Raw genomic sequence first — 17,300 nt, 5'->3', positions numbered from 1 at the left:
ACCCAACAACAAGGATAGGGCTTTACTTGATTTGGGCCCAGACTAGCCCAAAAGCGCCTTGGCTGTGAAGGGCCACAGCACAGCCCCCAACGAGCTTCTTTCAAAATGCACAACTTGGTGCTTCAAGAACCCCTTTAAACGATGCCATTTTGACGCTTCCTCATTCAAAATTTTTATCTATGAAATGGCACCGTTTTGATGCCCTAAAACCTAGGTATTTAAACTCCTTTTCTCTCATTCCCTCTTCACTTTCACTCTTCACTTTCACTCTTCACTTTCTCTCTCTAAAACCACTCTCTGTGCCTTCTCTATAAGAACCCAAACATCCCTCATTGTGTCTCTCTTCTACTGTCACTTCCACCGCTTCCCTTACCGCTGATCGGTGAAACTTCAGCCCCCTCTCTCTCTTGAAGCCTTTTCTCCTTTCGATCAGTAGATCTAGCCTCGATCTCTCCCTTTTGTGCCGCGGCCAACCAAAATCGGACCTTTCCTCTCTCTCTCTTTAGCACCGCTCAGATCTGACCACCAGATCTGGGTTTGGTCGAATCGGGGCCTTTAATTCAAACCTTTTTTTTTTTTGATTTTTGGTTGATTTTATTGTGGTTAGGATAGCTGGCTGCTAGAACACTTAGGTTTTTTTTTTTCTTTTGATTTTTGGTTGTTGTTGTTGGATTGGATCTGTTTTCTTCTTTTTGGAATTTTTTTTTTGTTTTTGAATCGTTTTCTCTTTGGTTTTTGTCCCTGATTTTTGGTTACCTTTTCTGGCTTTCAAAAAAAATCTCCCTTTTGTTGAATTTGCCTACATTTTAAAAGATCTGGATTGTCCAAAATTTTGGACAATCTTTGTAAAACCCAACCCTATAAATACATGTCATGACATACATGCACTGAGTAGCATGTTATTATGCTAGGAAAGCACATAAGAAAAGACGAAACCCGATATCGTACCTAACGGTACACTTGAGTTGATTTAACCTCGAACTAGTTCAAATAGGAATTGTAGGATGAAATTTAATATTTTATAGTTCAGGAATGACTACAAATGATTGTTCGGAGTTCGAGGGTTCATTTGGGGTAAAATTAGAAATTTTGATATTCAAGGGCAAAATCGTCATTTTGCCACCTAAGATAATAATTTGATCATGGAGTGAAATTTTTGACCAAGATTAACTATTTGGAGTATAATTTAATGATAGGAAGTGAAAAAGTTTAATTCTGGTGATTTTTGGAGTGTAGGGGCAAAATCGTAATTTTGCCACCCATGGACAAAATTTGAGATTTTGAGAGAATTTAGATCAAATTTGACAAATTGGAGAATGGTATGAGTATAAGGGGTGAAAAATATGTCTATGGACAATTTTTCAATTTTTGGGGCAAAAATGTAATTTTTGACTTTTACGGGGGAAAAAGTGTAAATTACAAAAATTACTCCACCGAGACTTTGGATGAGTCTGAGAATTTTATCTAAGCTATGAATATATGAGACAAGTGTATGGTGAAAATTTGGAAACAAATGGATGAAATTTTAAAAATGGGCCAATGGGAAAGTGACACATGGCATTTTTTAATGAAATAATATTATTTTAATGAAAAGTCAGCCATTTAAACCCAAATTTTGAGTGCTGGCCGGCCATAAGGAAGAAAAACAGAGGAAATAGAGAGGAAAGGAAGAAGAAAAGAAAAACCAAAGAGAAACAAGAAAATTCAAAGAGAAATTCGCGGTTTTCGACCGTTTAAGCGTCTAACGGTAAGATTTTTCGATTTTAGCTTGATTCCTACCTTTCCTATGCCTTTATTTCCATTTAGCATGCTTGAGGAGAGAGATCAAAAAGTGATATCAAGGGCTGGACGAAATTCTAGGAGAGAGAAATTGAAATTTTTAGGTTTTGATTTTTAGTTAAATTGATAGTTTTAGTTAGTTAAATGTGTTTAGAAATTAAATTGGGCAAGAAATCATTAAATTTTCACAATACCCACTCTTGGCTGGATGCTCAATGCTGTACAATGATGATGAATTGATTTTATTCTAAGGAAAATGAAGAGAAATGATGAAAAACGATTAAACGTGATAGAAAAACAAAGTAGAAAATTTACCGAGTTAATGTCCCATTTTTGGTCTAATTTTCCAAGGAAGGGAGTGAGCTGATTTTGTTGTTTTTAGAAGGTTATTGGCTGATATTTAATGGTTAGAAATGTTGGAGAGAGAATGGGATGATTTAGAGCTAAAATGGAGCGCGTTAGCAATTTATCGGGCAAAGTGCCAAAAATAGGTTAATACCGCATTTAAGCCGTTTTAGGCTATTGCATTTCATACCATGCATTAGTATAGGATTTAAGTTAATTATATAGTGATTTAGCATCAATGTGATGAATTGTGTAAATTTTTATAATGTGTCTAGAAGGAGAGCCTTCCGGAAAAGGCAAAGAAGTCGTACCCGACAAGTAGTGATCGGGGTGCTTAGAAAGCTTTTAGTTTGTACAAACGGTGAGTAAACTTATTATTATTGTAAATTATCTAGAGTTTATTTTTAAATGCCCTTTATGTATTTTATGAAATGAAAACGGGATTTTTGATGTTTTAGGAATAAATGTGATAAATAAAAATATATTGTATTGATTATGAAATTGAGTAATTGGAGGTTGCAAACTGACTTGAAAAATATATATTTTCCTAGGAATGGCTTATGAGAAATGAGTATATGTGGCCATATTTTGTGAGTGCATTTGGGAAATTTATGTAAGTTGATTTTACTATGCAGGCTGGATAAATAAATAAAAGCCACGTTATACTGTCGAAATTTTATTAAAATTGGTGGGTTAGTCACTGCAGTGACGGGTTTCCGTGGACTGCCTATTAGAGGGGCACGGTAAACCCAGTTATATAGTTACTCCGGTTGTAGAGGCGAGGAGGGTAACTCCTGGGGTAGTATTAGAGTTCACTTCACGTCGAACCCCCACGTGAATGTGTAACTCGGCCAACGCCAAGGAACGGCTGGTTTTAAAAATAAAAATGTGTTTCACGTGTGAATATTTTAACACCCTTGGCGGACTCGGTTAGATGCCTCGGCCAAGGTATCCCCGAGGATTAGTTTTGGCTTGAGCCTTGTTTTTATAAAAGACATAAGCCTTAACAATTGTTTTGGTAAATTACAAATATTTTATGGTTTAAGAAATAAATTGAAAACATTATGAAATGGGTTGAAATTTATTGTTTAACTTGCCTCCATTTTACTCGCCTTTAGATATTTATGATAATATCTGTTTACTCATTGGGATTGCAAAATCTCACCCAACTCCTTTCCACCCATTTCAGGTTCAGTATAGACTGTAGATAGCTGATCTCATCGAGGACTACTATTGGATCTGCATTTTCCAAACCGTAGGTTCACAGTCCTCTTTACTTTTGTTTATTCGGGGGCCCTCTGGTTATTGTAAATTAAATTAAATATTTTGGCTTACTGTATTTCAGTATGTATAAATTTATTTAGCTTTTACGCTATAAAAATTATTCACGTATAACTTTATAAATATTGTTTTATAAGAAAATAGAATATTTCCCTTAATATTTCTTTTATTTTCTTATTTTATTCAAATAATCGTAATTTCGTTTTAAATGAAGATTTTAGACTTTTAAACTCATTTTGAATATGAATTATGTATTTTGTACTTGTATATTACGTTTTAGCCAGTTTTGAAATTTTTGAGAAAAAAATGACCAAAATACCCCTATGTGGCGAAAATTTTATTTTGATTGTTTTTGATCTAAAATAGTATATATTCTCTAAAGACTCGATATCTAACAATGATTGCTCACAAGAAAGGAAAGAAACTGATATGTAAGCCTTGCGGGGTTCTGGTTGGCATTCCGGATAATGAGTGTCAATCGGGACGTCGCGGCGATTGTCATGGGCCTGAGGGAGGTTCCGGGTCGTGACAATTCTATTGTTATCAGAGCTTTTGGTTTTAAAGATAAGAGTTTTTGGTTTTAAAGTGGTTTTAAAAATTTACAATATCAGTGTGGCCCCGGATTAAGTTAAGTTAGGTTGAATAGAATGCATGCATTTTCATATAGAGCCTAAGGTTCCCTAAGCTTACTCGTTTTCTCTTATAGATTATTATGCCTCCTCGACGCGGACGTCCACCTCTCACTAGATCGGTTGGGAGGGGAAAAGGTCGTTCCCAACGTCATCAGCCAAATATAGTAGAGGAGGAATCAGCTGCATCTACCATTCGGGCAGCACCTGCTGCTGAGCAGGCCGATAGTCCTCCACATCCTCCATCTCCTCAGCCACCTACGGGTATTCCCGCCATGCCTACTGAAGCAGCACAAGCATTGGCAGCTTTCTTTGCAGCAATGGCTGGTCAAGCTCAAACTGGTCAAGTTCCACCTGTAGTGCCTCCAACTACTCCTTTAGTTCCACCACCAGTACAGGATGTATCCATTTCCAAGAAGCTGAAGGAGGCTAGGCAATTGGGTTGTGTATCTTTCACGGGTGAGTTGGATGCCACGGTGGCAAAGGACTGGATTAATCAGGTTTCAGAGACTCTCTCTGATATGAAATTAAACGACGACATGAAGCTGATGGTGGCTACAAGATTATTAGAGAAGAGGGCTCGTACTTGGTGGAATTCGGTGAAGTCCCGTTCCGCTACTCCTCAGACATGGTCTGATTTTCTCAGGGAATTCGATGGTCAGTATTTCACTTATTTCCATCAGAAAGAAAAGAAGAGAGAATTTCTGAGTTTGAAACAGGGAAATCTAACTGTAGAGGAGTACGAGACTCGTTTTAACGAGTTGATGTTATATGTGCCGGATCTGGTGAAATCTGAGCAAGATCAGGCCAGTTATTTCGAGGAAGGGCTCCGTAATGAGATTAGAGAGCGGATGACAGTGACTGGTAGGGAGCCGCATAAGGAGGTGGTACAGATGGCTTTACGAGCTGAGAAGCTCGCGACTGAGAATAGGAGGATTCGGACTGAGTTTGCAAAAAGGAGGAATCCTGGTATGTCTTATAGTCAGTCAGTAAAAAGAGGCAAGGACTCAGCGATTTCAAGGAGTACTACTTCTATTTCCGTGACATCTCCTCGACCTCCATTTCCACCATCACAACAGAGACCTTCGAGGTTTAGCAGATCTGCTATGACTGGTTCTGGGAAGAGTTTCGGAGGTTCTGACAGATGCAGAAATTGTGGGAATTATCATAGTGGGCTATGTAGAGAGCCAACAAGATGTTTCCAATGTGGACAAACGGGTCATATTAGGAGTAATTGCCCACGGTTAGGACGAGCCACGGTAGTTGCATCATCTTCACCAGCTCGCACTGATATACAGAGGAGAGATTCTTCTGGGTTGCCATCGAGACAGGGAGTGGCCATACGGTCCGGTGTGGAGAGTAATACCCCGGCACATCCACCTTCGAGACCACAGACTCGTACCTCGACAAGAGTTTTCGCTGTGACGGAAGATGAGGCACAAGTCCGACCTGGAGCAGTGACAGGTATTATGTCTTTATTTGATAAAGATGCTTATGTTTTGATAGATTCTGGCTCAGATAGGTCTTATGTGAGCACCACATTTGCATCAATTGCTGATAGAAACTTGTCACCATTAGAGGAAGAAATTGTAATTCACACCCCTTTAGGAGAAAAGCTAGTTAGAAATAGTTGTTATAGAGACTGTGGGGTAAGGGTAGGCGAGGAAGAATTTAGGGGTGACTTAATTCCTCTAGAGATCCTAGATTTTGATCTAATATTGGGTATGGACTGGTTAACTGCACATCGAGCGAACGTGGATTGTTTCCGAAAGGAAGTTGTTCTTCGAAATTCGGAGGGAGCAGAGATTGTGTTTGTAGGGAAACGTCGAGTATTACCGTCCTGTGTAATCTCGGCCATCAAAGCTTCAAAATTAGTGCAGAAAGGGTATCCGACTTATTTGGCATACGTAATTGATACTTCAAAGGGGGAACCTAAGTTAGAGGATGTCCCGATAGTAAGTGAGTTTCCTGATGTATTTCCTGATGATTTACCGGGACTGCCTCCTGATCGAGAGCTTGAGTTCCCTATTGATTTACTTTCAGGTACCGCACCTATTTCTATCCTTCCATATAGAATGGCTCCAGCAGAGTTGAAGGAGTTGAAAGTACAATTGCAAGAGTTGGTGGACAAAGGTTTTATACGCCCTAGTATATCTCCATGGGGAGCACCGGTTTTATTTGTGAAAAAGAAAGACGGTACACTTCGGTTATGTATCGATTACCGACAGCTTAACAGAATGACCATTAAGAACAAGTATCCGTTACCGAGGATTGATGATCTTTTCGATCAATTACAGGGAGCTACAGTGTTTTCCAAGGTTGATCTAAGGTCTGGGTATCATCAGTTGAGGATTAAAGAACAAGATGTACCCAAGACAGCGTTCAGGACTCGGTACGGTCATTATGAGTTCTTGGTCATGCCTTTCGGGTTAACTAACGCACCGACAGCTTTTATGGATCTCATGAATAGGGTGTTCCACCCTTACCTGGACAAGTTTGTTATTGTGTTCATTGATGACATACTGGTTTACTCGAGAGATAATGATGAGCACGCTGCCCACTTGCGTATAGTATTACAAACTTTGAGGGAAAGACAGTTGTATGCAAAGTTTTCGAAGTGTGAGTTTTGGTTACAGGAAGTGGTATTCTTGGGACACGTAGTATCGAGAACTGGAATATATGTTGATCCTAAGAAAGTAGAGGCAATTTTACAATGGGAGCAACCTAAGACAGTGACGGAGATTCGTAGTTTCCTCGGATTAGCCGGTTATTATCGGAGGTTTGTTCAGGGATTTTCCTTAATAGCAGCTCCTTTGACCCGTCTAACTCGTAAGGGAGTTAAGTTTGTGTGGGATGATGTTTGTGAGAATCGATTTCAGGAGCTAAAGAACCGGTTAACCTCCGCTCCCGTTTTAACACTTCCTGTTAATGGTAAGGGATTTGTAGTATATAGTGATGCCTCAAAGTTGGGGTTAGGGTGCGTATTGATGCAGGATGAAAAAGTTGTGGCTTATGCTTCTAGACAGCTAAAGAGGCATGAAGCAAATTACCCTACCCATGATTTAGAGTTAGCAGCAGTGGTGTTTGCTTTAAAAATCTGGAGGCATTACTTGTATGGTGAGCATTGTCGGATATTTACGGATCATAAGAGTTTAAAATATTTGCTCACCCAAAAGGAGCTTAATTTGAGGCAAAGGCGATGGTTGGAGTTGATAAAAGATTATGACTTGGTGATAGACTATCATCCGGGAAAGGCGAACGTTGTAGCTGATGCCTTAAGTCGTAAGTCTTCATCGTCTTTAGCAGCACTTCAGAGTTGTTATTTTCCAGCATTAATAGAGATGAAATCTCTTGGGGTCCAGTTGAGAAATGGTGAGGATGGATCCTTATTGGCAAACTTCATTGTGCGACCTTCGTTACTTAATCAGATCAAGGACATTCAGAGGACTGATGATGAGTTAAGAAAAGAAATTCAAAAACTGACCGATGGAGGAGTTAGTGAGTTCAGATTTGGAGAGGATAACGTCTTGATGTTTAAAGATCGAGTTTGTGTTCCTGAGGGAAACCAGTTGAGACAGGCGATCATGGAAGAAGCTCATTCATCTGCTTATGCATTACATCCCGGAAGCACCAAGATGTATAAGACTATCAGGGAGAATTATTGGTGGCCGGGTATGAAGCGAGACGTAGCAGAATTCGTAGCAAAGTGTCTCGTATGTCAGCAAGTTAAGGCGGAGCATCAGAGGCCAGCAGGTACACTTCAGTCTTTACCTGTTCCCGAGTGGAAATGGGAGCATGTAACTATGGATTTTGTTTTGGGATTGCCGCGGACACAGAGGGGAAATGATGCGATTTGGGTGATCGTAGATCGGTTGACTAAGTCCGCTCACTTTTTAGCTGTCCATAGTACATACTCTATTGAGAAGCTGGCTCAGCTCTATATAGATGAGATTGTGAGGCTACATGGAGTTCCCGTTTCTATAGTGTCAGATCGAGATCCTCGATTCACTTCTCGATTCTGGCCGAAATTTCAAGAAGCTCTTGGAACCAAATTGAAATTTAGCACTGCTTTTCACCCACAGACGGATGGTCAGTCAGAAAGGACTATCCAGACCTTGGAGGATATGTTACGGGCTTGTGTCATTGACTTTATTGGGAGTTGGGACAGACATTTGCCATTGGTGGAATTTGCTTACAACAATAGCTTTCAGTCTAGCATTGGTATGGCACCATACGAAGCTTTATATGGAAGGAAATGTCGTACTCCACTTTGTTGGGATGAAGTGGGTGAAAGAAAGTTAGTGAGTGTGGAATTGATCGAGCTAACTAATGACAAGATCAAGGTTATACGAGAGAGGCTAAAGGTAGCCCAGGATAGGCAGAAGAGCTATGCAGATAAACGGAGAAAAGACTTGGAGTTTGAGATCGATGATAAAGTTTTTCTTAAGGTTTCTCCTTGGAAAGGTAATAATTTGAATACTTTGAAGTATTAAATCTTATTGATTATACTATCATGATAAATTATGGTGTTTTATTGGATAATGAAAGGTGTGATTCGATTTGCGAAGAGGGGAAAGCTCAACCCGAGATATATTGGACCATTCCGAATAAACTCTAGATAATTTACAATAATAATAAGTTTACTCACCGTTTGTACAAACTAAAAGCTTTCTAAGCACCCCGATCACTACTTGTCGGGTACGACTTCTTTGCCTTTTCCGGAAGGCTCTCCTCCTAGACACATTATAAAAATTTACACAATTCATCACATTGATGCTAAATCACTATATAATTAACTTAAATCCTATACTAATGCATGGTATGAAATGCAATAGCCTAAAACGGCTTAAATGCGGTATTAACCTATTTTTGGCACTTTGCCCGATAAATTGCTAACGCGCTCCATTTTAGCTCTAAATCATCCCATTCTCTCTCCAACATTTCTAACCATTAAATATCAGCCAATAACCTTCTAAAAACAACAAAATCAGCTCACTCCCTTCCTTGGAAAATTCGACCAAAAATGGGACATTAACTCGGTAAATTTTCTACTTTGTTTTTCTATCACGTTTAATCGTTTTTCATCATTTCTCTTCATTTTCCTTAGAATAAAATCAATTCATCATCATTGTACAGCATTGAGCATCCAGCCAAGAGTGGGTATTGTGAAAATTTAATGATTTCTTGCCCAATTTAATTTCTAAACACATTTAACTAACTAAAACTATCAATTTAACTAAAAATCAAAACCTAAAAATTTCAATTTCTCTCTCCTAGAATTTCGTCCAGCCCTTGATATCACTTTTTGATCTCTCTCCTCAAGCATGCTAAATGGAAATAAAGGCATAGGAAAGGTAGGAATCAAGCTAAAATCGAAAAATCTTACCGTTAGACGCTTAAACGGTCGAAAACCGCGAATTTCTCTTTGAATTTTCTTGTTTCTCTTTGGTTTTTCTTTTCTTCTTCCTTTCCTCTCTATTTCCTCTGTTTTTCTTCCTTATGGCCGGCCAGCACTCAAAATTTGGGTTTAAATGGCTGACTTTTCATTAAAATAATATTATTTCATTAAAAAATGCCATGTGTCACTTTCCCATTGGCCCATTTTTAAAATTTCATCCATTTGTTTCCAAATTTTCACCATACACTTGTCTCATATATTCATAGCTTAGATAAAATTCTCAGACTCATCCAAAGTCTCGGTGGAGTAATTTTTGCAATTTACACTTTTGCCCCCGTAAAAGTCAAAAATTACATTTTTACCCCAAAAATTGAAAAATTGTCCATAGACATATTTTTCACCCCTTATACTCATACCATTCTCCAATTTGTCAAATTTGATCTAAATTCTCTCAAAATCTCAAATTTTGTCCATGGGTGGCAAAATTACGATTTTGCCCCTACACTCCAAAAATCACCAGAATTAAACTTTTTCACTTCCTATCATTAAATTATACTCCAAATAGTTAATCTTGGTCAAAAATTTCACTCCATGATCAAATTATTATCTTAGGTGGCAAAATGACGATTTTGCCCTTGAATATCAAAATTTCTAATTTTACCCCAAATGAACCCTCGAACTCCGAAAAATCATTTTTAGTCATTCCTGAACTATAAAATATTAAATTTCATCCTACAATTCCTATTTGAACTAGTTCGAGGTTAAATCAACTCAAGTGTACCGTTAGGTACGATATCGGGTTTCGTCTTTTCTTATGTGCTTTCCTAGCATAATAACATGCTACTCAGTGCATGTATGTCATGACATGTATTTATAGGGTTGGGTTTTACAATCTTAGGAGTGCAATCATGTGATTTTGCAGGGCTCCTAGCACAAGCAAGCTCGGGGCAAGTAGCTGGAGGTGATTGGAGAGGGAAGTTGAATAAACGTTCAGTCTTTTCCATCTCTGTTCCCTTCTGTTTTTTTTTTAATTTTAATTTTTATTGTATTATTTGATTATTTTATTTATTTTTTGATTAATTTTTATTTAGGGAATAGGTGTCTATAGTTGCCCCTCTTTGCACATTTTTTAGAATTAAGAACAGTGCAAAGACGTAGACACCTTCCTTGGATCGAAAAAGCTCATCATCTCAAAACGAGGCTATGTAACTTAAAAGAAATCTTGAAGCTAATTACTCGGAGGTTTTGGAGAATATATTTGAAAGTTTTAGAAGAAAAGGTTGTTCTTCATCTTAAAATGAGGCTATGTAACTTTGAAGAAATCTTGAAACTAATTACTCGAAAGTTTTAAAAAATATACCCAAAGATTTTGAAGATGTACTCAGAGGTTTTAGGAGTGTTCTCGGAGGTTTTGAAGATGTACCCGGAGGTTTTAGAAGAAAATGTACCTAGAGGTTTTAGAAAAAAAAAAGGTTGTTCTTCATCTCAAAATGAGGCTACGTAACTTAAATTCTCTCGTGCCAAGATAATTGGGCTTAGACGTCTTGGATGCCAGCTACAGTGGGCTTAAACATCTTGGTGCCGATATAACTGGGCTTAAACATCTTGGATGCCAGCTAAATTGGGCTTAAACTCCTTTTGTGCCAACGTAACTGGACTTATACATCTTGGATGCCAATTTAATTGAGCTTAAATCTCTTTGTGCCAACGTAACTAGACTTATACATCTTGGATGCCAGTTTAAATTAGGCTTAAACATCTTTTTGTGCCAATGTAGCTAGGCTTAAACATCTTGGATGCTAGCTAAATTGGGCTTAATCTCTTTGTGCCAATATAACTGGACTTAATCATCTTGGATGCTAGTTAAATTGGGCTTAAATCTCTTTGTGCCAATATAACTGGACTTAATCATCTTGGATGCCAGCGAAATTGGGCTTAAACTTTTTTGTGCCAAAGTAATTGGACTTATACATCTTGGATGCCAATTAAATTGGGCTTAAATCTCTTTGTGCCAATATAATTGGGCTTAAACATCTTGGATGCTAGGGAAATTGGGCTTAAACTCCTTCGTGCCAAAGTAACTGGACTTATACATCTTGGATGCCAGATAAATTGGGCTTAAATCTCTTTGTGCCAACATAGCTATGCTTAAACATCTTGGATGCTAGCTAAATTGGGCTTAATCGTCTTTATGCCAATATAACTGGGCTTAAACATCTTGGATGGCAGCAAAATTGGGCTTAAATCTCTTTGTGCCAACATAGCTATGCTTAAACATCTTGGATGATAGCTAAAATAGGCTTAATCATCTTTATGCTAATATAACTGGGCTTAAACATCTTGAATGCCAGCGAAATTGGGCTTAAACTCTTTCGTGCCAAAGTAACTGGACTTATACATCTTGGATGCCAGTATAACTTAGGCTTAAATCTCTTTGTGGCAACATAGCTAGGCTTAAACATCTTGGATGCTAGCTAAATTGGTATTAAACATCTTTGTGCCAACGTAACTAGACTTAAACATCTTGGATGCCAGCTAAATTGGACTTAAGACTCAAATTTTTCTTCACTTAATTGCTTGAAAACTGCATTAGTCTTGATATTCGTTTGAAAATTTCAATTTTGATGATGCATGGTCGTGTGCATGATTGGGCATGTATGCATGATTGAATGATGGACAAATGATGCATTGCCTCCTTTTGTTTTGCACCATATATTTCTCACTCGAAAGATCATTTTTCTTGGCTTCACATCCTTTAACGATGTTCTTGTGTAGTAGCCAATTTCTTCAGCTTCAAAGAACCTTTTTGCTAATCTCGTCATATCGATTTAAATTCTTGAAACCACTTTTCCACAATGGATGCAAACAAAAGCTCACCAGTTCAAATTGGATTTCAATGCTTCCACACTTATTGATCATGAAAGCTCTTCCTTGCATTGCTTTTTTCCATCTCTTTTTTTTTTGAGAAATGAATTTTGTCTTTTTCAAAAGTGCTTGTCTGATCTCACAAAGATCATAAAGACTCTCATTTTTCTTTTTTCCTTTTTGTTTTCAAAAACATCTTAATTTTAACAAAATCACAACAAAATTGCCCCACACATTATTTTCATGATCAAAGATGGCTGAATCCTGGAGCAAGAATGTATAAAATTCATACTTTTCTTGTGGAAGTGATAAAATATCCAAGTTTGGAAAAACATGTGATATTTGAATCTCTTAAAAATCAGTGATTACCATTTAAAATGACTTAGGTGGGTCAAGTCACAATTTGATCTTTCAAAAGGATTGAAAGGTTCAACAAATTAAAGTCTTGCAAAAAGGTCTTGCTATTTTATGGGGAAAAGAAGGATCAATATTTCTTCATCCAAGCTCATAAATGTTACACAATTTTCTCAAAATTTTACTCTCTGAAAATCAAATTCTTTACAAAAAGACTCATTTCAGATCGCAAATCAATTTTGACACTCTCTTAGTCTCATGATGTGTGGCATTTTGAAAGATGTCAAGACTAGCTTTAGAGACTTCAGATTTGCAAGGTTATTTTGGAAGAGAATGGTTCAAAGTTCAACATTGGTTTTATGACAAATCTTGAATTTTACATTCTTGGACATTTGAAGGGTCTCCAATGCACTCTAGTTGCTTTGAAATGATCTCTATCGTGCTTTTTATCAGTCAAAATCACAAGTGGTTTCATAAGTTCCCATTTTTACTCTAGGCTGCCTTTTCAGGTTTTCACCCTAGAGCTCATTTTTCTCTTTCTTCTCTTCTTTTCTTTTTTTTTTATTTTCCTTTTCATCTCTTTTTTTCTTTTTTCATTGATTGTTCCATCATGCACTTGAAAAAGATTCAAACTCTATCCAAAATGGATTGACAGATTGATCAGGATCATCATGGCAAAGAAAAAGAGACCAAGGCCTCATGGATTTTATAATGCCTTTTTCTAGAAAAAAACTCTTCAATTTAAGCATCCACACTTGATCAAAATGGACTTTTTAAAGCACGTAATGTAGGTTAAGGTTAAGGGCTTTGATAGAATGGGTAAAAAGGCTCAAAACATTATATTTAAGGGTGATCAACCAAGGATCATTGATGTGAAAATCTTCTAAGACATTTGTCTTTTCGATTTTTCTAAGCATATATTTCCATCAATGTTCTTTTTCTTTTTTTCATCACTTTTTAATTATCTTTTTTCCTTTTTTTTTGATGGGTTTAAAACTCGAATTCTTTTGCATTCGCCTCTTCATACAGGATGTTTTCTTTCTTCAGATGAGATCTTATTCCCCATGTTCCTAGACAAGATTCTCATACATATTTGCTCTTCCAATATGAGAGGTGATCCTTGGTTAAGGAGCATTTAGAAAGAATTTGATAGGCTCAAAGGGGTAGCAAGCGAATATGTAAAACCCGACCCTATAAATACATGTCATGACATACATGCATCGAGTAGCATGTTATTACGCTAGAAAAGCACCTAAGAATAAACGAAACCTGATATTGTACCTAACGGGACACTTAAATTGATTTAACCACGAACTGGTTCAAATAGGAATTGTAGGATGAAATTTAATATTTTATAGTCCAGGAATGACTAAAAATAATTGTTCAGAGTTCGAGGGTTCATTTGGGGTAAAATTGAAAATTTTGATATTCAAGGGCAAAATCGTCATTTTGCCACCTAAGATAATAATTTGATCATGGAGTAAAATTTTTGACCAAGATTAACTATTTGGAGTATAATTTAATGATAGGAAGTGAAAAAGTTTAATTCTGGTGATTTTTGGAGTGTAGGGGCAAAATCGTAATTTTACCACCCACGGACAAAATTTGAGATTTTGAGAGAATTTAGATCAAATTTGACAAATTGGAGAATGGTATGAGTATAAGGGATGAAAAATATGTCTATGGGCAATTTTTCAATTTTTGGGGCAAAAATGTAATTTTTGACTTTACGAGGGCAAAAGTGTAAATTTCAAAAATTACTCCACCGAGACTTTGGATAAGTCTGAGAATGTTATCTAAGCTATGGATATGTGGGACAAGTGTATGGTGAAAATTTGGAAACAAATGGATGAAATTTTAAAAATGGGCCAATGGGAAAGTGACACGTGGCATTTTTAAATGAAATAATATTATTTTAATGAAAAGTCAGCCCATTTAAACCCAAATTTTGAGTGCTGGCCGGCCATAAGGAAGAACAAGAGAGGAAATAGAGAGGAAAGGAAGAAAAAAGAAAAACCAAAGAGAAACAAGAAAATTCAAAGGGAAATTCGCGTTTTTCGCCCGTTTACGCGTCTAACGGTAAGATTTTTCGATTTTAGCTTGATTTCTACCTTTCCTATGCCTCTATTTCCATTTAGCATGCTTGAGGAGAGAGATCAAAAAGTGATATCAAGGTCTGGATGAAATTCTAGGGGAGAGAAATTGAAATTTTTAGGTTTTGATTTTAGTTAAATTGATAGTTTTAGTTAGTTAAATGTGTTTAGAAATTAAATTGGGCAAGAAATCATTAAATTTTCACAATACCCACTCTTGGCTGGATGCTCAATGCTGTACAATGATGATGAATTGATTTTATTCTAAGGGAAATGAAGAGAAAATGATGAAAAACGATCAAACGTGATAGAAAAACAAAGTAGAAAATTAACCGAGTTAATGTCCCATTTTTGGCCGAATTTTCCAAGGAAGGGAGTGAGCTGATTTTGTTGTTTTTAGAAGGTTATTGGCTGATATTTAATGGTTAGAAATGTTGGAGAGAGAATGGGATGATTTAGAGCTAAAATGGAGCGCGTTAGCAATTTATCGGGCAAAGTACCAAAAATAGGTTAATACCGCGTTTAAGCCGTTTTAGGCTATTGCATTTCATACCATGCATTAGTATAGGATTTAAGTTAATTATATAGTGATTTAGCATCAATGTGATGAATTGTATAAATTTTTGTAATGTGTCTAGGAGGAGAGCCTTCCAGAAAAGGCAAAGAAGTCGTACCCGACGAGTAGTGATCGGGGCGCTTAGAAAGCTTTTAGTTTGTACAAACGGTTAGTAAACTTATTATTATTGTAAATTATCTAGAGTTTATTTTAAATGCCCTTCATGTATTTTATGAAATGAGAACGAGATTAAAACGAGATTTTTGATGTTTTAGGAATAAATGTGACAAATAAAAATATATTGTATTGATTATGAAATTGAGTAATTGGAGGCTACAAATTGACTTGAAAAATATATTTTTTCCTAGGAATGGCTTATGAGAAATGAGTATATGTGGCTATATTTTGTGAATGCATTGAGAAATTTATGTAAGTTGTTTTACTATGCAGGCTGGATAAATAAATAAAAGCCACGTTATACTGTCGAAATTTTATTAAAATTGGTGGGTTAGTCACTGCAGTGACGGGTTTCCATGGACTGCCTATTAGAGGGGCACGGTAAACCCAGTTATATAGTTACTCCGGTTGTAGAAGCGAGGAGGGTAACTCCCGGGGTAGTATTAGAGCTCACTTCACGTCGAACCCCCACGTGAATGTGTAACTCGGCCAACGCCAAGGAACGGCTGATTTTAAAAATAAAAATGTGTTTCACGTGTGAATATTTTAACACCCTTGGCGGATTCGGTTAAATGCCTCGGCCAAGGTATCCCCGAGGATTAGTTTTAGCTTGAGCCTTGTTTTAATAAAAGACATAAGCCTTAACAACTGTTTTGGTAAATTACAAATATTTTATGGTTTAAGAAACAAATTGAAAACATTATGAAATGGGTTGAAATTTGTTGTTTAAACTTGCCTCCATTTTCCTCGCCTTTAGATATTTATGATAATGTCTGTTTACTCATTAGGATTTTATAATCTCACCACCCTCCTTTCCACCCATTTCAGGTTCAGTATAGACTGTAGATAGCTGATCTCATCGAAGACTACCATTGGATCTGCATTTTCCAAACCGTAGGTTCACAGTCCTCTTTACTTTTGTTTATTCGGGGGCCCTCTTGTTATTGTAAATTAAATTAAATATTTTGGCTTACTGTATTTCAGTATGTATAAATTTATTTAGCTTTTACGCTATAAAAAAAATTATTCACGTATAACTCTATAAATATTGTTTTATAAGAAAATAAAATATTTTCCTTAATATTTTTTTTATTTTCTTATTATATTCAAATAACCGTAATTTTGTTTTAAATGAAGATTTTAGACTTTTAAACTCATTTTGATTATGAATTATGTGTTTTGTACTTGTATATTACGTTTTAGCCAGTTTCGAAATTTTTGAAAAAAAAATGACCAAAATACCCCTGTGTGGCGAAAATTTTATTTTGATTGTTTTTGATCTAAAATAGTATATATTCTCTAAAAACTCGATATTTAACAATGATTGCTCACAGAAAAGGAAAGAAACTGATATGTAAGCCTTGCGAGGTTCCGGTTGGCACTCCGAATAATGAGTGTCAATTGGGACGTCGCGGCGATTGTCATGGGCCTGAGGCATGTTCCGGGTCGTGACAGAATAATTTCTCATTTACGAATGGGAGAATGAAACATGGCCACTTCTCATCTCAAATGTGGTTACTTGCCTTGAAGAGCAATCCCTAGAATGGATGAATTTTGTAGTTTTTTTTTTCTTTCTTTGGCATTGTTTGAATGTCTCAAGTACATGATGTTACTATCAACTTTTCTCACTATTCGCTTATTTTCTTCTTTTTCTTTTTTTTTTCATCTTCTAGAGCTTTATAACTTAAAGCTTGACTCGAATTTTCTAAAACGAAAGATTCATTGAGGAGGCCCTTCCTCGATCAACCACTCAAACAAAGACTTAAGCAACAACTCTGAGCAATTATGACCCTTTCAAAGCCTTCAGAGATCTCATGTCCATC

The 17,300-nt window shown here is 36.7% G+C and overlaps 1 long non-coding RNA gene across 1 annotated transcript; it reads left to right on the top strand.

The window, feature by feature from the left end:
• The first annotated feature begins 1,640 nt into the window (after window positions 1-1,640).
• Window positions 1,641-16,460, top strand: LOC148762020 (uncharacterized). The gene is made up of 3 exons (XR_016027249.1): window positions 1,641-1,747; window positions 15,383-15,468; window positions 16,306-16,460. It is a non-coding gene; the product is annotated as an uncharacterized LOC148762020 (long non-coding RNA).
• Window positions 16,461-17,300: the final 840 nt, after the last annotated feature.

The sequence above is a fragment of the Theobroma cacao genome, chromosome 6 (genome assembly GCF_053813885.1).
Source record: "Theobroma cacao isolate CCN51 chromosome 6, ASM5381388v1, whole genome shotgun sequence".
NCBI lineage: Eukaryota > Viridiplantae > Streptophyta > Magnoliopsida > Malvales > Malvaceae > Theobroma > Theobroma cacao.
This window is presented reverse-complemented; position numbering and strand designations above follow the sequence as displayed.